At 44.4% G+C, this 20873-nt stretch overlaps 1 long non-coding RNA gene across 1 annotated transcript; it reads left to right on the top strand.

Moving 5' to 3' along the window:
* Positions 1 to 6926: 6926 nt before the first annotated feature.
* Positions 6927 to 20198, top strand: LOC144495924 (uncharacterized). Its single transcript, XR_013498357.1, has 3 exons — positions 6927 to 7070; positions 18258 to 18409; positions 20050 to 20198. It is a non-coding gene; the product is annotated as an uncharacterized LOC144495924 (long non-coding RNA).
* Positions 20199 to 20873: the final 675 nt, after the last annotated feature.

Below are 20873 nucleotides of genomic sequence, written 5' to 3'. Positions count from 1 at the left end.
CTTGTGGCTTTTGCTATCAAATAAACCTGTTGGACTTTAACCTGGTGTTGTTAAACTTCTTACTGTGTTTACCCAATCTGAGCCAGTTGCTTTCCATGGGTTGACTTTTGAGAGGGCTGCTCTGACGTCTGCAATGGGGACCTCGGATACAGGTTCGTCCAAGGCTTCCGGGCTGGAGGGTGTGCACTTGCTAACCTTTTGCTCAAAACGGTCTTAGAATGCGTTGAGCTCATTAGGGAGGGGTGCATTGGTGCCGACGATTTTACATGCCTTCATCTTGTATCCTGCTATGTCTTGCAGACCTTGCCATAGTCGGCGGGAGTCCATGTGCCAGCCTGGGACTCTAGCTTGGTCCGATACTGTCTTTTGGCATCTTTGATGGATCTCCGTAGATCATATCTTGCTTTCTTGTGTAGGTCAGGGTTGCCTGACTTGAACACCTCAGACCTGGACTTCAGCAAGCAGTGGATATCCCTGTTCATCCATGGTTTCTAGTTGGGAAACATACGGATTTGCTTTTTTGGCACACTGTCTTCGACACATTCACTGACAAAGTCAGTTACTTTAATGGCATACTTGTTTAGGTTGATCGCTGAGTTTTTAAATATTGACCAGTCTACTGACTCTAAGCTGTCCCGTAGAAGATCATCCGATTCCTCAGACCAACATTGCACGATTTTCTTTAATGCATTCTCCCATTTCAGTTTTTGTTTGTAAGCCAGGAGCTTGTAAACTTCCAACTCTACAAAAGATTGACTGAGTGTGAGAGGATTGTGATGCAGAGCACACCAAAAAGACCGGCATTCTATTATTCTCATTATTATGACACTGAGATTTTTGGGGCGAATTCTGCCCTTGAACTGCAGTGTTATTGTATCACAACTGGATCTTAAATGATTTTAAACCAGTATCTGATGTTTCAAAGCAGCCATTTGTTCATTGCAGTTCACAGGAAATTGCACCCTCTATACTAAGTTATCAAATAAAAGTTAAGATTCTAATTCTCAATGTATATTACCCATTATAGGTTATTATTTTTGTCCTGATAATGCAACATTTAATGTCAAGGATAATGTGTTATTTAGTGCACTTTCAGCTGTATTATGTCATCTCTGCCTTATCGGTTATACAATGTAATGCAAAAGGAACAAAAACGAGAAGACAAATTTGAACTGCTGGGCAGGATGAGAGTTGGATGCCAGGCTGCCTGCCCTGGAAGCACAGCGAGACCCTGGTCCACTTCAACTGCCAGGCCTGACTTGCATTCAGTCATGATGTGGAGATGCCGGCGTTGGACTTAGGTAAGCACAGTCAGAACTCACAACACCAGGTTAAAGTCCAACAGGTTTATTTGGCAGCACAAGCTTTCGGAAGGAGCGAGACTCCAAAAGCTTGTGCTACCAAATAAACCTGTTGGACTTTAACCTGGTGTTGTGAGACTTAGAACATAGAACAGTACAGCACAGAACAGGCCCTTCGGCCCACGATGTTGTGCCGAACCTTTTCCGAAACCAAGATCAAGCTATCCCACTCCCTATCATCCTGGTGTGCTCCATGTGCCTATCCAATAACCGCTTGAAAGTTCCTAAAGTGTCCGACTCCACTATCACTGCAGGCAGTCCATTCCACACCCCAACCACTCTCTGAGTAAAGAACCTACCTCATACATCCCTACTATATCTTCCACCATGAACATTATAGTTATGCCCCCTAGTAACAGCTACACCCACCCAAGGAAATAGTCTCTGAACGCCCACTTTATCAATCCCCCTCATCATCTTATAAGAAATAGGAGCAGGAGTAGGCCATCTGGCCCCTCAAGCCCGCCCCGCCACCCAACAAGACCATGGCTGATCCGAAGCGAATCAGCCCCACCCACCCGCCTGCTCCCCATATCCCCTAATTCCCTTATCGATCAGAAAACTATCTACCCGTGATTTAAACATATTCAACGAGGAAGCCTCCACCACTTCAGTGGGCAGAGAATTCCAGAGATTCACTACCCTCTGAGAGAAGAAGTTCCCCCTCAACTCTGTTCTGAACCGGCCCCCCCTTATTTTGAGGCTGTGCCCTCTAGTTCTGGTTTCCCTTCTAAGTGGAAAGAATCTCTCCACCTCTACCCTATCCAGCCCCTTCATTATCTTATATGTCTCTATAAGATCACCCCTCATCCTTCTAAACTCCAACGAGTACAGACCCAATCTGTTTAATCTCTCCTCATAAGCTACACCCCTCATCTCCGGTATCAACCTGGTGAACCTTCTCTGCACTCCCTCCAAGGCCAATATATCCTTTCGCAAATAAGGGGACCAAAACTGCACACAGTACTCCAGTTGCGGCCTCACCAGTGCCTTGTACAGTTGCAGCAAGACCTCCCTGCTTTTATATTCTATCCCCCTCGCGATAAAGGCCAACATTCCATTCGCCTTCTTGATCACCTGCTGCACCTGCAGAATGAGTTTTTGCGATTCGTGCACAAGGACCCCCAGGTCCCTCTGCACAGTCGCACGATGTAATTTTTCTCCATTTAAATAATATTCCAATTTACTATTATTTCTTCCAAAGTGGATAACCTCACATTTGCTAACGTTATATTCCATCTGCCAGATCCTCGCCCACTCGCTCAGCCTATCCAAATCTCTCTGCAGACTTTCCGCGTCCTCCACGCAATTCGCTTTCCCACTCACCTTCGTGTCATCAGCAAACTTGAATACCCTACATTCAGTCCCCTCCTCCAGATCATCTATGTAAATGGTAAACAATTGAGGCCCCAGCACCGATCCCTGCGGCACGCCACTGGTCACCAACTGCCAACCAGAAAAGCACCCATTTATCCCAACTCTCTGCTTCCTGTTAGATAGCCAATCCCCAATCCACGCCAACACCTTACCCCTAACTCCGTGTACCCCAATCTTCTGCAGCAACCTTTTGTGAGGCACCTTATCGAACGCCTTCTGGAAATCTAAAAACACCACATCCACCGGTTCCCCTCTGTCAACCGCACTAGTGACATCTTCATAAAAGTCCAGTAGATTCGTCAAACACGACTTTCCCTTCATGAATCCATGCTGCGTCTGCTTGATCGAACCATTCTTATTCAGGTGCTCTGTTATTTCCTCTTTAATAATGGACTCTAGCATCTTCCCAACTACGGACGTTAAGCTAACCGGCCTGTAGTTACCCGCCTTTTGTCTACTTCCTTTTTTAAACAGCGGCGTAACAGTAGCTGTTTTCCAGTCAGCCGGCACTACCCCAGAGTCCAGCGAATTTTGATAAATTACTACTAACGCATCTGCTATTACCTCAGCCATTTCTTTCAGTACCCTGGGATGCATTCCATCCCTCTATAAACCTCTATTAAGTCGCCTCTCAACCGCCTCCGCTCTAAAGAGAAAAGCCCTAGCTCGCTCAACCTTTCCTCATAAGACCTACCCTCCAAACCAGGCAGCATCCTGGTAAATCTCCTTTGCGTTCTTTCCAGTGCTTCCACATCCTTCTTATAGTGAGGTGACCAGAACTGCACACAATATTCCAAATGTGGTCTCACCAAGGTCCTGTACAGTTGCAACATAAGCCCACGGCTCTTAAACTCAAACCCCCTGTTAATAAACGCTAACACACTATAGGCCTTCACGTCTCTATCCACTTGAGTGGCAACCTTCAGAGATCTGTGGATATGAACCCCAAAATCTCTCTGTTCCTCCACATTCCTCCGAACCCTACCTTTGACCCTGTAATCCGCACTCAAATTTGTCCTACCAAAATGAATCACCTCGCACTTATCAGGGTTAAACTCCATCTGCCATTTTTTGGCCCAGCTCTGCATCCTATCAATGTCTCTTTGCAGCCTATAACAGCCCTCCACCTCATGCACTACTCCACCAATCTTGGTGTCATCAGCAAATTTACTGACCCACCCTTCAGCCCCCTTCTCCAAGTCATTGATAAAAATCACAAATAGCAGTGGACCCAGCACTGATCCTTGTGGTACACCACTGGTAACTGGTCTCCAGTCAGAAAATTTTCCATCCATCACCACCCTCTGTCTTCTATGAGATAGCCAGTTACTTATCCAATCGGCCAAATTTCCCTCTGTCCCACACCTCCTTACTTTCTTCATGAGCCGACCATGGGGGACCTTATCAAACGCCTGACTAAAATCCATGTATATGACATCAACTGCTCTACCTTCATCGACACACTTAGTTACCTCCTCAAAAAATTCACTCAAATTTGTGAGGCAAGACTTACCCTTCACGAATCCGTGTTGACTATCCTGGATTAAGCTGCATCTTTCTAAATGGTCATAAATCCTATCCCTCAGGACCTTTTCCATTAACTTACCGACCACCGAAGTAAGACTAACCGGTCTATAATTACCAGGGTCATTCCTATTTCCTTTCTTGAACAGAGGAACAACATTCGCCACTCTCCAGTCCTCTGGCACTATCCTCGTGGACAGTGAGGACCTAAAGATCAAAGCCAAAGGCTCTGCAATCTCATCCCTTGCCTCCCAAAGAATCCTAGGATATATCTCATCTGGCCCAGGGGACTTATTGACCTTCAGGTTTTTCAAAATTGCTAATACATCTTCCCTCAGAACATCTGCCTCCTCCAGCCTATCAGCCTGTATCACACTCTCATCCTCAAAAACATGGCCCCTCTCCTTGGTGAACACTGAAGAAAAGCATTCATCACCTCTCCTATCTCTTCTGACTCTATGCACAAGTTCCCACTCCTGTCCTTGACCGGCCCTAACCTCACCCTGGTCATTCTTTTATTCCTCACATAAGAGTAAAAGGCCTTGGGGTTTTCCTTGATCTGACCCACCAAGGACCTCTCATGCCCCCTCCTAGCTCCTAAGCCCCTTTTTCAGCTCATTCCTTGCTAACTTGTAATCCTCAATGGACCCAGCTGAACCTTGTTTTCTCATCCTTACATACGCTTCCTTCTTCCTCTTGACAAGACATTCAACCTCTTTTGTGAACCATGGTTCCCTCACTCGGCCATTTCCTCCCTGCCTGACAGGGACATACCTATCAAGGACACGCAGTATTTGTTCCTTGAACAAGCTCCACTTTTCATTAGTGCCTTTCCCTGACAGTTTCTGTTCCCATCTTATGCTCCCTAATTCTTGCCTAATCGCATCATAATTACCCCTCCCCCAATTATAAACCTTGCCCTGCCGTACGGCCCTATCCCTCTCCATTGCAATAACGAAAGACACCGAATTGTGGTCGCTATCTCCAAAGTGCTCTCCCACAACCAAATCCAACACTTGGCCCGGTTCATTTCCCAGTACTAAATCCAATGTGGCCCCACCTCTTGTCGGCCTATCCACATATTGTGTCAGGAAACCCTCCTGCACACACTGTACAAAAACTGCCCCATCCGAACTATTCGACCTATAAAAGTTCCAATCAATATTTGGAAAGTTAAAGTCACCCTGACAACTACCCTGTGACCTCCACACCTATCCATAATCTGCTTTGCAATTTCTTCCTCCACATCTCTACTACTTCTTACTATGCTTACATTCAGTCAGTCGGTTGGCCAGCTACCTGTTGAAACCAGTTTCCTCAAGGCAGCTCACCAGCTGTGACCTGATAAACTCTGGATCATTTATCCAATCCTAACATTCCCTGTTTTGTCTGAGAGCATTAAATAATATCTAGAGTTGCTGTCCCAGATTTACATCCAGGGGTGAATTTTCCCGTTCCGATTCCCCCGACACTAAGGGGCAATTTAGCATGGCCAATCAACCTATTCCTCAGATCTTCGGACTGTGGGAGGAAACCGGAGCACCCGGAGGAAACCCACGCAGACACAGGGAGAATGTCCAAACTCCACACAGACAGTCAGCCAAGGCCAGAATTGAAGCCGGGTCCCTGGTGTTGTGAGGCAGCAGTGCTAACCACTGTGCCACCGTGCTACCTTTGTAATATTTACACAATTAGGTCCATGTTCATTTTCATTATATATTTGGATTTTGTTAAGATTTACTTCATCGCTAGCCATTAAATAATTGGAACGGAAGATTAATAAACTGCCTTGTGAATTATTTATTCCAATTCACCACCATCCTTTTTGTAGTTGCATCACAGCCCTGTTTTCTGTTGCCATGCTGGATTTGAGTTAATTGGATTTTCCATAAACATAATTTATCTTGTGCCTACATCAGTTTAAGTTCTTTTCTGTCGGTTTGAGTTTTACGAATGAAAATATGTCCAAATTTATTTGTGCTGAGGATTTGACAATTCAAACATCCATCTCATTTATGTTAATTTTATTATTGTCACAAGTAGGCTTACATTAACACTGCAATGAAGTTACTGTGAAAATCCCCTTGTCGCCATACTCCGGCACCTGTTCAGGTACACTGAGGGAGAGTTTAGCATGACCAATGCACCTAAGTAGCACTTCTTCTGGACTGTAGGAGGAAATCACAGCACCCGGAGGAAACCCAAACACGGGAAACGCAAACACGGGAAGAACATACAGACTCCGCACAGACAGTGACCCAAGCCAGGAATTGAACCCTGGTCCCTGGCGCTGTGAGGCAGCAGTGCTAATCACTGTGCCACCTTGCCGCCTTCATATTTCTTCTAACTACGAATGAGGCAGAGATGATGCCGTGGATAGTGCATGATAAGGATACTATTTCTTTGCCAAATTACAAATGGAACATTTAAATGATGTTATGAAATGTGGGGCCACGTTTTCACTCCCATATACAAGGGCCACTAGGTGGAGTCTGTCTGCTACCTTTGTACAAAATTTGTTATGTGTTTACAATTTTTTTCAGTTCATACAATCAATGTGGACGTCACTGACAAAGTCAGTACTGCTTATCACGAGTTGCCCTTGCGAAGGTGATGGTGTGCTGCCTTCTTCAAACACTGCACTCCACATGGTGTCGGCACTCCCACAGTGTTGTTTGACCGGGAATTGCAGGACTTTGACAGTGAAAATGAAGGAAAGGTTATGGACCGTAACCTCCACGCTCCCCCAATGTCAGATTCGGGGATACCCCAAAGATGTGCTGAGGAATCCCTCACGGAATTTCACAGGTAAGATTTGGCACAGCAGTTGCCCAGAAGTGCAAACTTCCACTGGGCAATTGCCTTGCATTGGGAACCATCTGAAAATGCGATTTAAAACACAAACTTTGGATGTCTCCACCAGGGTTACATCAATAGTTACATAGAAGAAGTTGGAAGAATTAAAACCTCTTCTATCCTCTGGGTAACTATTGTACAGAGGCCAGTCTGAAACCCCACAGGATTCCCCCCACACCCCCGACCCTTCAGGGCACTCTGCCCACATCCTAACTACTTGCCCTCATGTGGCACCCCCACATCCTGACCATCCCAACTGGATTCCCACCACCTGCATGGTATTTACCCCCACCCCAGGACTGACTGGACCTGACTTGAGGCCCAAAGCAACTCAAATGCCCCTATAAGGGAGGAATCCTAATCGGTTAGTAAGATTTTCAAACCATTAGACATTACGGCACTACCAGCATTAAGTTAAATGATCTTTAAAATAGGCTTATGAGCTAACAAGAAAGCAGTTTACACACACGTGAGATGCAGTAGGAGGTTTAAACAAGTGATTATGATTTTAAAACGCATATGCTGATATTTTGAATGGATTGATGTATTTTTTTTAAAGAATCATTGTTCACTTTAGCCAAAGGCAATTTGCTGCAAGGCATCATGGTAAAGGGCATTAGGGCAAAGCCATATTCTAAGAAAATGTTTAAGCCTTGAGAATATTTTATCAGTGGAGTTTCGGATGGAGAGAACATTTAGAACACTTAATCATATTTCATAAATAGGGTTTATTCACTGTCCATGGATGCATGCCCAGACATGGAGTCATGTGTTCATCTGGTTTGGCATTGACCTATAGGGGAACTCATGAGAACATTCATTTGAACTTTGGGCTAGTGTCTGAGGTTACTAGGCAACACGGAAAGTGGGGTCAGCCAAGACAGGAGTTAGCTTCCAGATTCTACGGACTAATAAAATGCCATTATGCCAGAGAGTAAGATGCAATTGACTAAGGTATATGACAGGTATTATTGTTAATTTATGTATATTGAAGATGATTGATTTAAAGCTAATGAAACGCAGGAGTTATTGATAAGAAAACCTATAATTGATCTGTTTTGAATTGTATATGTCAGATTTCATTGGCGAGGTCTTGCTGCTCTACCTCAGAACTGCCCTGACCCTTTGATGATTTCTCCAATCAGCTGCTGGTTAAGTAAAAGTAATGTCTTTAAACTGAGACACTGGCTTCGTGAGTCTTGTATTGTCTGATGTTTCGGTGGTACCAGCCACCTCGGAAACCCCACCAACACCCCCCCCCCCCAACTCCACCATTCAATCCAACCAATGCTCCCCCAACCCAACTCCCACCTGACCTGCCTCCTTCTCCCAACGTGGTCTGACCCCAACCTCACTCCACCCCAAGGCCCAACACCCCCACTTCCACACCCACCCAAGGCCCGACCACCTCCAAGCACACTCCCCTGCGAGACCCAACTACCCCTCCCCCACACACCTCCACCCCCCTCCACCTCGGAGGCCTCACTTCCCCCGATACTTAGTGGTGGTCAGCTGAAATGTTTAAGGTGGTGGAAAGGGTGCATAACAAGTGGGCTGCACTTGTAGCCACAGCATTTATATTGCTGTTTCAGTTACGCTTTTGGTCAACGACTACCCCAGGTGTGGATGGTGTGGATTTGATGATAGTAATGTCAGAGAATCCCTACAGTACAGAAGGAGGCCATTCGGTCCATTGAGTCTGTACCACCCACAATCCCACCCAGACCCTATTCCTGTAACCCCGCACATTTACCCTGCTAATCCTCCTGAAACTCGGGATAATTTAGCATGGCCAATCAACCTAACCCACACAAATTTGGACTGACTATCAAGAGATGGTGGTTAAACTCTTACTTAATGAAGGTAGCCATTGCCTGATTTATTTGATAGACAGCTGATGGTATCTCACTGACTTAATTGAAACTAAATTAATTCCATCATTGATTTTTTTTTTGAATGTGTTAAGGATGTGAGTTCAATTACCAAAATCCATGCTCTCTTTTTGTCTCATTATGAATAGCAGGTTTAGTTAAAATCCTTGTTAGAATAGCTTCTTCACATTATTAGTGACATCTGATTTATGGTCTATATTTATATTAAAAACACATTAGGATATCCTCTCTACTTCCTGACATATCTTTTGTGAAATGTTGATCTTAACACAACATCGCATTTCATATTTTCCATCTATTTAAACAGTACAAGCAGTACATCCCTGGTTTTAAAATATGCGTAGGTCCCCATTGACACAATGCATCTGCAATATTGTTCAAGTTCTAACTTCATTCATCAGAGTACAATGTACATGAATACTTCAGATTATGCAAGAGATGTTTCTTCAAATTCACTTAACCATTCGTGCGGCACGGTAGCACAGTGGTTAGCACTGCTGCTTCACAGCTCCAGGGTCCCGGGTTCGATTCCCGGCTCGGGTCACTGTCTGTGTGGAGTTTGCACATTCTCCTCGTGTCTGCGTGGGTTTCCTCCGGGTGCTCCGGTTTCCTCCCACAGTCCAAAGATGTGCGGGTTAGGTTGATTGGCCAGGTTAAAAAAAAAAAATGCCCCTTAGAGTCCTGGGATGCGTAGGTTAGAGGGATTAGCGGGTAAAATATGTGGGGGTAGGGCCTGGGTGGGAGTGTGGTCGGTGCAGACTCGATGGGCCGAATGGCCTCCTTCTGCACTGTAGGGTTTCTATGATTCTATGATTCTATCTATGATTATGAACTGTAGATGTCAAATGAAAACAGAACCACTGGCGGTTCATAGAACTCTTACAGTGCAGAAAGAAGCCATTCAGCCCATCAAGTCTGTATCAACTCACTGACAGAGGCATCATTCCCAGGCCTACCCCCACCCTATCCCCACGCATTTACCCCGCTAACCTATACATCTTGGGACACTAAGGGGCCATTTTTCAAGGCCAATCCACCTAACGTGCACATCTTTGGACTGTGGGAGGAAACCCACGCAGACATGAGGAGAACGTGCGAACTCCACACAGAAAGTCACCCAAGGCCAGAATTGAACCTGGTCCCCGGTGCTGTGGGGCAGCAGTGCTAACCACTGTGCCACCATGCGTTATTATAGTTGAACACTCATCCAACACCAACCATCCAGGCACACAGATAAAGGAAGGCTCCTGAGCAAATTAGAGAGATAGCAACACAGGGGGGGAGCAAGTCAGGAAAAAAATAATAATAGGCATCAGTATAACTGTCATTTGCTCAACACAATCATAATTGATGTGTGAAGACTGGGCTGAGTGTATATTGGTATTAATCCTATTTCCATAACACTGATCTTATTTGGCTGCATACTTTCTCGTGACAATAATGCGTTTGTCTTAAATTTACCTTCTCCTTAGGATCTGAACATTTATCTGTTCTTTGACCTTGAGATCTAAGCTGAATAAATATGTCTAGGTAAAAATGTATACCTTTGTCAAGCAAATAAAGCAAAGTAAGGAAAGTCGCCACAGTCCCAGGTCTTCAAGAATAACCTCAGCCAACACGGGAGTTGAACCTGCACAATTGGCAAGCAAATATATTCTAAGTGCCAGAAGGATAACTAGAAAGCAGTAACAGGATTTTATTACAACCCAGCACAGAGTCAACCTGTTTCGTTCATACGAATATATGAATAAATAAAATAGGAGCAGAAGTAGGCCATTCGGCCCCTCAAGACTGCTCGTTCAATAAGATCATAGCTGATTAATGTTTCAAATTCTACATTCTCAGCTGGCCCCAATAACCTTTGATTCCCTTGCCTGAGAAGAACCTATCTATCACAACCTAAAAAATATTCAGCAACTCCATTTCCATCACCTTCTGGGGCAGAGAGTTCCAAGTTGCACAAGCCTCTGAGAGAAAAAAAGTTTTTCTCATCTCTGCCCTAAAAGAATGGCCCCTAATTTTAAAACAGTGTCCCTCATTCTGGACTCACCCACAAGAGGAAACTTTGTTTCCATGAGCAACTTGTCAATAACATTCATAGAATCATAGAAACCCTACAGGGCAGAAACAGGCCATTCGGCCCATCGAGTCTGCACCGACCACAATCCCACCCGGGCCCTACTCCCATATCCTATACATTTACCCACTAATCCCTCTAACCTACGCATCTCAGGACACTAAGGGGCAATTTTAGCAGAGCCAATCAACCTAACCCGCACATCTTTGGACTGTGGGAGGAAACCGGAGCACCCGGAGGAAACCCACGCAGACACGAGGAGAATGTGCAAACTCCGCACAGACAGTGACCCAAGCCAGGAATCAAACCCAGGTCCCTGGAGCTGTGAAGCAGCAGTGCTAACTACTGTGCTACCGTGCCGCCCGAATTCTTATTTTTATTCAGGGTCTTGTATTCTTCAATCAAGTCACCCCCCACTCTTTTAAGCTCCAGTGAAACAAGCCCAGTCTGTCCAACATTTCCTCATAAGACAACCTACTCATTCCAGGTATTAGTCTGGTTGACCTCCTCTGAACTTCTTCCAATGCATTTACATCCTTCCCTAAATAAAGAGACCAAAACTGCACATATATGTGGTCTCACCAACGTCTGTATAAATGAAACATAATATCCTACTTTCATAGAATCCCTACAGTGCGGAAGAAGGCAATTCAGCCCATCAAGCCTGCACTGACAACAATCCCACCCAGGCCCTATCCCTGTAACCCCACATATTTACCCTACCAATTCCCTGACACTAAGGGATAATTTACCATAGCCAATCAACCTAACTTGCACATCTTTTGAGTGTGGGAGGAAACCGGAGCACCCGGAGGAAACCCACACAGACACGGGGAGAATGTGCAGGCTCTGCACAGACAGTGACGCAAGCTGGGAATCGAACCTGGGTCCCTGGTACTATGAGGTAGCAGTGCTAACCACTGTGCCACCGTGGCGCCCCCTCAATTCCTCATGCAATAAAGAAGAGCATTCCATTAGCCTGCTTAACTGCTTGTTGTACCTGTGTACTAACCTTTTGTGAGTCATGCACAAAAAAACACCTAGATCTCTGTTTAAATAATATTCTGTTTTTTATTCTTCCTGCCAAAGTAAACAACTTCACATTTTCCCACATTATCCTCCAACTACTAGATTTCTGCCCGCTCACTCAAACTTCCTAGATCTGTCTGCAACCTCCTTACGTCTTCACAACATATCTTCTCTCCTATCTTTGTGTCACCTGCACATTTAGCTACTGTGCCTCATCTAAGTCATTGTTATAAATTGTGAAAAGTCAAGACCCCTGTGGAACTCCACTTGTCACATTCTGCCAATCAGAAAAAGACCCATTTATGCATACTCTCTGCTTTCTGCCAGCCAGCCACTCTTCTATCCACGCTAATATGCTACCCCCTATACTATGAGCTTTTATTTTCCACAATAACCTTTGATGTGGTACCTTATCAAATGTCTTCTGGAAATCCAAATACAGCACGTCTGTGGGTGCCCCTTGATCCATAGAGCATGTAACTCCTACAAAGAACTCCAATAAATTGGTTGAACATGATTTCTCTTTCACAAAACCATTCGGACTCCTCCCAGTTACCTTGAGTTTTTCTGAGTGCCCAGCTATAACTTCCTTAATGATCAATTCTAACACCTTCCCCACGACAGGCAGGTTTCCCTGATCCATTTCTGAAAAATATGTTAAATGATGCCAGCCTAAATACAATAAATAAGAAAGGTTTCTATCCAAGTTGAGAGAGATTCAGTACAATCTAAAACATTCAAATCTTGCCATCCTATTTGACCCTGACTCGAATTTCCGACACACATCCTCTCCAACAAAAAGGCTGTCCATGACCACCTTCACAACCTTAGCTCATTCCCTGTTGAAACTGGGCTGAAAATTTGACAAATTTACCATAATGGATATGGGCCTAGGTTTGAACCTCTAATTTATAAGAGACTTGTGAGTCCAACCTTTCTGTAGATCATCAGTTCAACTCACCCATTTCATTTCCTGAAAAGAGGTTCCGCCAAAAATCTTCCTGCTTCCAAACAGAAACTCCATAACCTCTATTTACACATATACTGCCACTATTATGACATACATACAAACCTACTTGATAGGACAAGTGAAGGTCAGCTTCTCCATCAAGCCTGTCCTATCCTAACTTTTCCATACCATCGTTACCTCCCCTCCCCCTATCCCCCACCTCATGGGAGAAAAGCGCAAAGCCAAGTTAGAATCAATCATGAAGGAGGTTATAGCTGGGCACTTAGAAATACTCAAGGTAACTGGGAAGAGTTGGACTGGTTTTGCGAAAGGGAAACCATGTTTAACCAAAGCTATTTGAAAAGAAGGATAAGAATTTGAATATTGAGCTGCTGCTGGACCAGGTGTCAATGGAGGTGAAGGAACACAGGTATGAGAGGAAAATAAGACAGAGAGCGAATGGCAGCAGAGTTTGGAATAAGCTCAAGTTTACAGAAAGTGGAAATCAATAAGAAGATTGGGCTAGTCAAAGTCAGAGGTGACATAGGCATGGATGAGGGTTTGGGCAGAGAATGAGCGATGGTTATAGAGTTAGCCTTGTTATCGGAGGGGATGTGCAGTCGGAGGCTCCACTCAGGGTCAAAAAGGGCGACAAGATTGTGAATGGTCTGGCTTGGCCTCAGACAGTACTTTTCCACTCAGGTGCCACAGCAAATGTTGAAAATGAATCCCCAACCCAATTGCACTTAGCCGTGCTATATTTTCAAAATAAACACTGAAGCATTCTGCCAACATTGTAAGATGAGAACGGATCCTTTCTTTCACACACTGTTATTGTGTTTGCATCCAAAAGCGATCAGTAGCGAGAACATATCTGAAACTCTATTGTTCAGTCATATCTTTCAGGCACTGACCTCATTAATTATGCAGCCAGGGTTTATTGCCATATTCTGGGACAGCATTATGGCGTGAGTCCCACCATCACATCTGGGTGCCATATTCAACTGCCGAACATCGCTGTACCACCATTGAAGAAAGAAGATGGATCTCCGGGAACATTCCGAGGCTGGAAGATGGACTCCTGGATAACACTGAATCTGGAAAATCCACCTGTAGATGCTTCCCTCACCCATTGTTGTGGTGTTTCAGGGTTGCTGGGGGCCACCATCTTGAACTCTGGAGGCAGTCACAGGCATTATTCAGGTGAGTCCCAACTTCTGCTCACCAGACCATGCTGTTCCAGATGTGTTCTGGACTGGAGCTTTTTCGCAGAGAATGGGATGTGGGTGGAAGATTCCAGTTGGACTTCCATCTCCAACCTATTAGCCAGATGCAAATACGTTTCACACCGGCCTGCAGTGGGTTTCCGATCCACCATGATGGGCACCAGTGGAAGATCCCGCGGAAAATTCACTCCATTATAAAACTGATTCTTGGACTCCCACCAAATTCTCCCTCCACCGTCTGCCATTGAACCCGCCAGCAGGGCCGTGGGAGGATTCCAACCAGTGCTCCAAATGTGTTAGAGATGGTGGCTTATTTGGAGGAGTCCATTACCCTATATTCACCATGATGAATATGTGCTACATTCAACTGGAGTATATGCCAATACTAGAATGATCTGTACAAGAAGTCTCCCCAGCAAGGAACCTTCTGACATGTGCTGCCCTCGCTATCTTGGCTGCTGGAGTGGATCCTGGAGGAGTGCTGCATCTGGGCAGTTCATACCCTCCTGCCAACAAGGAGGCAATGAGATGTGGGCTAGCCTGCCACAAAATGAAGGGATCATGGTAGCTGCCACACAAGAAAGTCTTAACTTATGTGAGCTGAAATAAGCTGAAAATTAGACAATTAGTATGCTTTCCTGTTGGAGATAGTTAATGGTAATGCAAAAATTTGAATGTATATTAGGCATGTGCTGCAAGCCTAGAGTTTGGAGGAAATGCTGTTATATATTCAAAGCACGGTGGTGTGTCACGCTGTGATGAATGATCTCAGGGAAGCAAAGGGTGGCACGATGGTTAACACTGCTGCCTCACAAAGCCAGGGATCCAAGCTCAATTCCGGCCTTGGGTGACTGTGTGGAGTTTGCACGTTCTTCCCGTGTCATAGAATCATAGAATTCTACAGTGCAGAAGGAGGCCATTCGGCCCATTGCATCTGCACCAACAACAATCCCACCCAGGCCCTATCCCCCAACCCCACACATTTATTCCGCTAATCCCTCTAACCTACGCATCCCGGGACACTAAGGGACAATTTTAGCATGGCCAATGCACCTAACCCATACATTTTTGGACTGTCAGTGGTTCCAAGTGCTCTGGTTTCCTTCCACAATCCAAAGATGTGCAGGTTAGGTGGTCTGGCCATGCTAAATTGCCCCTTAGTGTCCCAAGAGGTGTAGGTTAGGGGTATTAGTGGGGTAAATATGTGGGGTTACTGGGATAGAGCCTGGGTAAGATACTCTGTCAGAGAGTTGGTGCAGACTCGATAGGCCGAATGGCCGCCTTCTGCACTGTAGGGATTCTATGATTCGATGATAAATGTGGCTGACAGCTTCAGCAAACTTGACGTGCTTGCTTTGTGCAAAATGATGGACTAATGTTAGAAATATTCCCAGAACCAGGCTAAAGAATTTGAAGGCAGCAGTGACACAACCCGCTGGCAGTGCAGTCAGAGCATGTGGTGGAAGTAATGGCTAGATCCAATGTTACAGCTGTCATTACTTATTTTGCTCCAAAACATGACGGTAAATGGAGGAGTTGGGTGGCCTACACAGACAAATAAGGTCCCATGACAAATTTCACATTCTTTTGCCAAGGTCTCACCCAGTTCTTACATTACCTAAAGTAAAGTTAAAGTTTATTTATCAGTGTCACAAGTAGGCTTACATTAACACTGCAATGAAGTTACTGTGAAAATCCCCTAGTTGCCACACCCCAGCGCCTGTTCGGGTACACGGAGGAAGAATTTAGCACGGCCAATGCACCTAACCAGCACGTCTTTCAGACTGTGGGAGGAAACCGGAGTACCCAGAGGAAGCCCATGCAGACACGGGGAGAATGTGCAAATTCCACACAGACAGTGACCTAAGCCAGGAATCAAACCTGGGTCCCTATAGCTGTGAGGCAGCAGCTATTACCACTGTGCCACCCTGAAGCGTATACTGGCATAGCTTAATCAGGTAAACCGATGTTGGATTCTTAAAGTTAGGTTACTACTGCAAAGGTTTACTCCAGTGCTTTTCTCTTCACTGACCTTTGATATTTGGTTGTATTTTTCCTTTTACTCTTGTTGCTGTGTAGTGCACCATTTTTGAATGTTTGGATTGTTAGTAACTATACTTCACTGCTGTATTGTTGGTTTATTTTGCAGTTCAGCTTACAGCATAGTGCTGAGAATGGGAATTGCTTTGGGTGTTCCTGTAACATTGGATCATTGAGATGACAAAGATGAGTTCATGAGGAGATATCAAATTTGGCTGCAATGACACCCAAGGCATTATTCCTGCACCAATTACTATTCTGGGATCCTGCCAGTTAGAGTTATATTTCCCACTGTTCCAATAGTAGTAAAGCCTGCCACAACACTTTTAGCTTTTATGCAATTTGATTCTTCCAAAACCACTGCAAGGGTCATCTGCAAAATCAGACAGTTTGCAGTGCTCCAATATATAAAGTGACAGATCCAACATTTCCAAAGGGGAATGTGCATTACATTCCATGTGAAATGGAGGCATCAGCAAGATAGGCACATGATTTAACACACATAGAATCAGAAATTTGCAGCACAGAAACAGACTATTTGGCCAGAGTAGTCCATACTGTTGTTTGTAATCCACATCAGCCAACTCTCTTTTTTTATCTAACCCCATTAACATACCCTCTTCTTCATGTCATTCTCATATGTTTCATCCAGATTCCCTCTAAGTGCATCTGTGCTCTGCATCTCTTTGTGGTAGTGAGTTTCACAGTCTAACTACTCACTGGTAAAAGAGGTTTCTCCTGAATTCTCCACTGGATATATTTGTGACCATCTTCTATTTATGGCTCCTCGTTCTGGTTTCACCCACAAGTGGAAACGTCTTCTTTACATCGACCCTATCAAACCCTTTCATAATATTATACACCTTATCTTTTTAAAAGAATTGTTTTACTCCATCCTTAAAGTTACAATGCCAATGCTCAGAATGGACCAGGCAAACCCATATCCATTCCTTGCTTGTTCCAAAAACCAAATTCAAAATCCAATTGAATCCAATTCAAGGTCCCCTCGAGAGCAACAAACAAGACCCAAGCTGACAAGATGAGGCATTGCACCCCATCTTGGGCTTGATCTGACGTTTGACCTTAGCCAAAAGGCCGAGAAGCGAACCTTACCTTTATTTTAAAAAGGGCACAACTCTTTTCTAGAGAAATCAGTTCCAAGTCTGTTCAATTTCCATGATAGGTACATTGATGTCAGGCTAACTGGCTTCTAGTTCACTACTTTCTCATTCCCTCCTTCCTTGAACAATAGCGTTAACTCTGCCAACTTACAATTCTTAGAATCTAAGGAATTCTAGAAGAACAAAACCAATGCATCTACTATTTCTGTAGCCCTCTCTTTTAAATCCCTAGGATGAAGACCAACCAGGCATTCAAGAGGGAATTAGATGATTGTTTGAACAGAAACAATGTGCAGGGGCACGGAGAAAAGGCCCAGGGGTGGCATTAAGTCATGATGTTCTTTTGGAGCGTATGCACAGACACGATGGGCCAAATGGCCTCCTTCTGCACCATAACAATTTTATGATTCTGGGTCTAGGGAATTTGTCAGCTTTCAGCTCAAGTTTCTCACACTCACTAGACACAATTTCTAGTATGAGTTTTTTTGTCTTCTACTGTGAAGACAGATAGGAAATTAACATCACTGCTATTTCCATTTTCCTCATTAAAATGTCTTTGTCTCTGGGCTGGATTTTAAGGCATTGCTCAAGCAAGACCAGAAATTCCAGCCCCAGGTCAATGGACATTTCCTTTGTCCGTCCCTCGCCCACTCCAATTCTGTGGCGGGTGAGGTGGTAGAATTCCTGTTTCTGACTCCAAGAAACCCATGTTTAGTTGTGTTTATTTATTCCTTACAAAGTACCTATAAAACGCTTTACAGTCAGTTTTGATATTTCTTACAACCTTTGAATCCATATTCTACAGGATCAGGATGCATCTGGGACACAACAGGGAAAGCGACAGATCCGTCCCAGGCAGGTCAATCATCCACCCAGAGTAATCTAAGCCCTCAGAGGATTTAAGAATTACATCGAAGTTACAGCAGTGAAAAAGAATGTTCAACCCAACCAGTCCATGTTGGTATTTATCCCTCATACAAGCAGAAATCCCAATGCTTGTATCTCATCTGTTCCCCGTTCATTTATATCCCTTTCCTTTAATCACCTAACTAACCACTTATTAATTGTTAACATAAGATCTCTGCTTCAGTCACCAAATCTGGCACAATGCTTTTGTGTAAAATAGTGCCCTTGTGCTCTCCCTGTCTTACTTTTAATGCTATATTTATGTCATCTTGTCCCAGGTCACTTACTGGGAACAGTCAATTTATTTTTGGATAACTCACCCTTTTTCCCATGAATACTCGATTTGATTTGACTTGATTTATTATTGTCACATGCAGCATTAACATACGGTGAACAGTATTGTTTCTTGCGCACTATACAGACAAAACATACTGTTCATAGAGAAGGAAATGAGAAAGTGCAGAATGTAGTGTTACAATCATAGCTAAGGTATGGAGAAAGGTCAACTTAATGCAAGGTAAGTCCATTCAAAAGTCTGACAGCAGCAGGGAAGAAGCTGTTATTGAGTCGGTTGGTACGTGACCTCAGACTTTTGTGTCTTTTTCCCGACAGAAGAAGGTGGAAGAGAGAATGTCCGGGGTGCGTGGGGTCCTTAATTATGCTGGCTGCTTTGCCGAGGCAGCGGGAAGCGTAGACAGAGTCAATGGATGGGAGGCTGTTTGGCGTGATGGATTGGGCTACATTCACAATCTTTTGTAGTTCCTTGCTGTCTTGGGTTACAGGAGCCATACCAAGCTGTGATACAACCAGAAAGAATGCTTTCTATGGTGCATCTGTAAAAGTTGTGAGAGTCGTAGTGGACATGCCAAATTTCCTTAGTCTTCTGAGAAAGTAGGGGTGTTGGTGGCCTTTCTTAACTTTAGTGTCAGCATGGGGGGACCAGGACAGGTTGTTGCTGATCTTGACACCTAAAAACCTGAAGCTTTCGACCTTTCTACTTCAGCCCCGTTGATGTAGGCAGGGGCATTTTCACCTTTACGCTTCCTGAAGTCGATGACAATCTCCTTTGTTTTGTTGACATTGAGGGAGAGATTATTGCTGCCGCACCAGTTCACCAGATTCTCTATCTCATTCTTGCATTCTGTCTCGTTTGGGATTCGACCCACTACGGTGGTGTCGTCAGCAAACTTGAAAATCAAATTGGAGGGGAATTTGGCCACATAGTCATAGGTGTATAAGGAGTATAGTAGGGGGCTGAGAACACAGCCTTGTCGGGCACCGGTGTTGAGGATGATCGTGGAGGAGGTGTTGTTGCCTATCCTTACTGATTGTGGTCTGTGAGTTAGGAAGTTCAGAATCCAGTCACAGAGGGAGGTGCCAAGGCCCAGGCCACAGAGTTTGGAGATGGGTTTCGTGGGAATAATGATGTTGAAGGCTGAGTTGTAGTCAATAAATAGGTTGTCTGGCAGAGGTGTCCTTGTTATCTAGTTGTTCCAGGGTTGAGTGCAGGATCAGGGAGATGGCATCTGCTGTGGACCTGTTGTGGCGATAGGCAAACTGTAGTGGATCCAGGTAGTCCAGGAAGCTGGAATTGATTCGTGCCATGACTAACCTTTCGAAGCGCTTCATAATGATGGATGTCAGAGCCACTAGCTGATAGTCATTAAGGCACGCTGCTTGGCTGTTCATAGGTACCGAGATGATGTCGTCTTCTTGAAACAGATAGGGACCTCAGATTGTTGTAAAGAGAGGTTGAAGATGTCTGTGAAAACTGCATCCCTGGGTAAATAATATCCCTGGAAGAGTCTGCAAAATTCATCCTGTGTACCCCAGCTTTTAATTGCTTGTGTGGGAATATATCTAATGTGTAAGTGAGGTACAGCATAGGGTACATCGTGTAAGTTGCTTGGATAAAGGTGTCTGATAAGTGTCTAAAATTAAAAAGTAGAATGTACTTAAGAGAAACATCCAGTGTGTTTCTATTGTTAGTACTATTACCCAGTATTTGGAACATATATCGAACAGCATTATTGCACGTGAGGAGTCAATGTCCTAGTGGTATTATTGTTAGACTATTAATCCAGAAACTAAACTAATGTTCTGGGGACCCGGGTTCGAATCCCACCAAGGCAGATGGTGGAATTTGAATTCAATAAAAAAAAATCTGGAATTAAGAATCTACTGATGACCATGGAACCATCATCAATTGTTGGGACTGCAATTGTTTACAATTTACATAGATGATTTGGAGTTGGGGACCAAGTATAGTGTGTCAAAATTTGCAGATGACACTAAGATAGGTGGCAGAGCAAAGTGTGCAGAGGACGCTGAAAGTCTGCAAAGGGATATAGATAGTTTAAGTGAGTGGGCGAGGGTCTGGCAGATGGGGTACAATGTTAGTAAATGTGAGGTCATCCATTTTGGTAGGAATAACAGCAAAATTGACTATTATTTAAATGGTAAAAAATTGCAGCATGCTGCTGTGCAGAGGGACCTGGGTGTCCTTGTGCAGGAA

This window comes from Mustelus asterias, chromosome 7, assembly GCF_964213995.1.
Source record: "Mustelus asterias chromosome 7, sMusAst1.hap1.1, whole genome shotgun sequence".
Classification (NCBI taxonomy): domain Eukaryota; kingdom Metazoa; phylum Chordata; class Chondrichthyes; order Carcharhiniformes; family Triakidae; genus Mustelus; species Mustelus asterias.
Note: the sequence above shows the minus strand (reverse complement) of the source record. Positions and strands in the feature narration are given on the sequence as shown.